Genomic DNA, 3,217 nt, shown 5'->3' with positions numbered 1-3,217 from the left:
TTCTTGACAGTTTTAAACTCCAGGAATGTCTCTCTCAAGGACTAAGAAGCTTTTTTTTAAAGTGATGATCAAGTGATCATTAAGAAAATGGGCCCTCTTTGACACTATAGGAAAGGCAATCCTTAATTTTAAGTGCCAATTAGCAAACAGTAGCCACTAATCAGTAATTCGATGACCCGAACAAATTGACCATAGCCCCACTAATGTCCTGTTTTTTTTTATACTAGCTCACCAGTGCTTAAAAACTGCCTATAAAGAATTGAGTTCAATTTCTTTGTTTTAATCATCTTAAAATAAGTTTTCATTGGCTGTTCAACATCTTTTTTTTGACATATCCTCCTTAGCACTTTACAAAGTTATATCTACGGGCCCGGAGATATAGCACAGCGGTGTTTGCCTTGCAAGCAGCCGATCCAGGACCAAAGGTGGTTGGTTCGAATCCCGGTGTCCCATATGGTCCCCCGTGCCTGCCAGGAGCTATTTCTGAGCAGACAGCCAGGAGTAACCCCTGAGCACCGCTGGGTGTGGCCCAAAAACAAACAAACAAAAAAACAAAAAAAAAAGTTATATCTACAATTAATCTTCTCTTAAAAATTAAGAATTGCCATATATCTTTAAAAGTATTACTTATAATAACTTTAAATCTAAAATAAATAATTTTTAAAACAATGCATTAAAAGATTAATTTTAACTTCTCATATATTCTATAACTCTAAAAGCTATCGCATATTTTCTTCCCTTCTCACCCCATGCTTTATTCTGTTCATCCAATGAAAAACTTTGCAATAGACTAGGTAGTTTATAGTCAACAGTAGTTTGTTTTTCACAATTATTTTCACACCAGAAAATTCATATTCTTATGAAAAGCCCACTTTTAGGTTCATTGATAAACATTTTACTTGTCTTCACATAATGGAAAGAGTAAGAAAACACTCTGTGATCTCAATCTAATTTTTTACTTAAACATTTTATCTATATAATTCAATCATTTCTTTAAGGTACTACATTCAAATATTGTCACACTGGTGATTAAATTTCAACATATAAATGTGAAAGATAAAACATTTTGCTACTTTTGATTAGTGTTGTTGTATTGTGTTTTTGTGTTCCTAGAGTATATACCTAGAAGTAATAGAACTGGATCATATGGAAGCTCAATTTCCTGTTTCTGTATGCCTAAATTTTTTGTATATCTATTTACAATAGCTAGAATCTGAAAACAACACAGATGCCTGACAACAGACAAGTGGGTAAAGAAAATATGGTCCATATACACAATGAAATATTAAACACCTGTCAGGAAAAATGAAGCCATGAAATTTTTCTCTACATGGATGGACATGGAAACTATTGTGCTGAGTGAAATGAATCAGAGAAAGATAGATAGACACAGAATAGTATCACTTGTCTATGAGATTTAAGTATAATAAAACACAGCATGTTAGTAATACCGAGTCAATAGAGATGAAATTTGAAAGAACAGCCCATGATATGAAGATTGGTGAGTGCAGTTAGAGAAATAACTACACCAACAACTATCATGATAATCGTAGTGACAATAGAATGCCTGACTGGAACACAGGCAGGCAGTGAAAAGGGGAGATGGAGGCATTGGTGGTGCGAAGGCCGCACTGGTGAAGGGGTTTGTACATCTTTATGACTAAATCCCAATTACAGACATGTTTATAAAGATGGTGCTTAAATAAAGATATTAATAAGCAAAAAAGGGCACACACAAATAGAAATACACTGACAGCGACACAATTTTTTTTTGCCAATATCTATGTACAGCCCATAGCTCCATCACTTCTGCAACTACTTAAGATTTAGACTTTTAATGAGGCTACAACTATTAAAATTGTTTATGTGCTACATCTGCTATATAAACAGTTTGTATTTTGCAACCATTTTGTTCACTCACTCCCCACATAGCTTTATTTAGATTATTTTCTTAGGTTTTCTTGTTTTCAGCTTCCAATATGTATTGTTAAAACTTTTTATTAGCTAATCATTTGAAAGCCACATTAACTTGCTTAAATTTGACAAAAATATTTATGAAACTTAACACAAAAATGTATAGCGCAAAACATGTGCCTTTAGAAAGGTAACACTTTGTGCTCGCTTCGGCAGCATATATACTAAAATTGGAATGATACAGAGAAGATTAGTATGGCCCCCGGGAAAGAATGACACAAAAATTTGTGAAGCATTCCATATTTAAAAAAAAAAGGTAACACTTTATTAATTAATGCATGTCCTAAATATCTCCTTTGAGAATGTCAACTTCCCTATAAAACACATAATATGAAAACAAAATATACCTGTCAATTTATAAAAATTTATACATATATCATGGAAATCTTATTTGTACCAGTTTAATATGTGACATTTTTGTATAGTAGAATTAGAAAAGAAAAAAAGTTAGAAGTATGGGTGGGGATTTGTTTCTATCATAAAATCCATACCTTGCTTGCATAAGACCTGATCCCTAACTCTAAACACACCCTCATTGAACTAACAATTCTGTGAGTAGTCTTGATCTCTTTGTTGGTGATGAGGTATGGTAGCTAAGTATATAAAAAACCTAAATGATCACATTATTGTACATAAAACAAAAAGTATAATAACTTAAAAAATAAGGTGCTTAGTATACATTATTATTCTCATTCATATGCTTCTTCATATGTTATCTTTATATATAATGTTGAAGAAAAATACATAATTTGTATTCTCTGACAATTTATGTCATTTATTCTCTTTTGAGTGAATGAGAGGTTTTATCTTTCAATAAATAATATTATGCTATTTATAAGCACAATTTGCTAGAAATTCATTCCAATAATGCATTTTACAGTATCATTACATCACAAATTAAACTAAGTGATTTCACTCAAACAATTCAGTAATAAGATAGTTGGCAGGGCTCTGGAGACCAAGTATGGGCAGGAATAGAACCCAAATAAACAAAAAGTCAATTACATACGTAATGACAATGCAAAGAAAAAAACTTCAATTTTGCATTCTCTTCCTTTCTTGATGTTATTTGGATTTTAGGGAGGAAAAATTCTAAGGCAAACAAGAGCTTGATACAATTGATAAAATCTAATCTGTCAATGAGATAAATACTAAGTGATTTCCCACACAAATTAGATATCTAAAGGCTAAGCCAAAAAAAATGTTGGCAAATGTATCTGCTCTAAAGTTCTCCTAAATGGCA

At 32.0% G+C, this 3,217-nt stretch overlaps 1 non-coding gene across 1 annotated transcript; it reads left to right on the top strand.

Moving 5' to 3' along the window:
• The first annotated feature begins 2,114 nt into the window (after positions 1-2,114).
• On the top strand, positions 2,115-2,221 carry LOC126004756 (U6 spliceosomal RNA). The gene has a single exon (XR_007494014.1). It is a non-coding gene; the product is annotated as a U6 spliceosomal RNA (small nuclear RNA).
• The last annotated feature ends 996 nt before the right edge of the window (positions 2,222-3,217 follow it).

The sequence above is a fragment of the Suncus etruscus genome, chromosome 3, assembly GCF_024139225.1.
Source record: "Suncus etruscus isolate mSunEtr1 chromosome 3, mSunEtr1.pri.cur, whole genome shotgun sequence".
In the NCBI taxonomy this organism is placed as follows: Eukaryota; Metazoa; Chordata; class Mammalia; order Eulipotyphla; family Soricidae; genus Suncus; species Suncus etruscus.
Note: the sequence above shows the minus strand (reverse complement) of the source record. Positions and strands in the feature narration are given on the sequence as shown.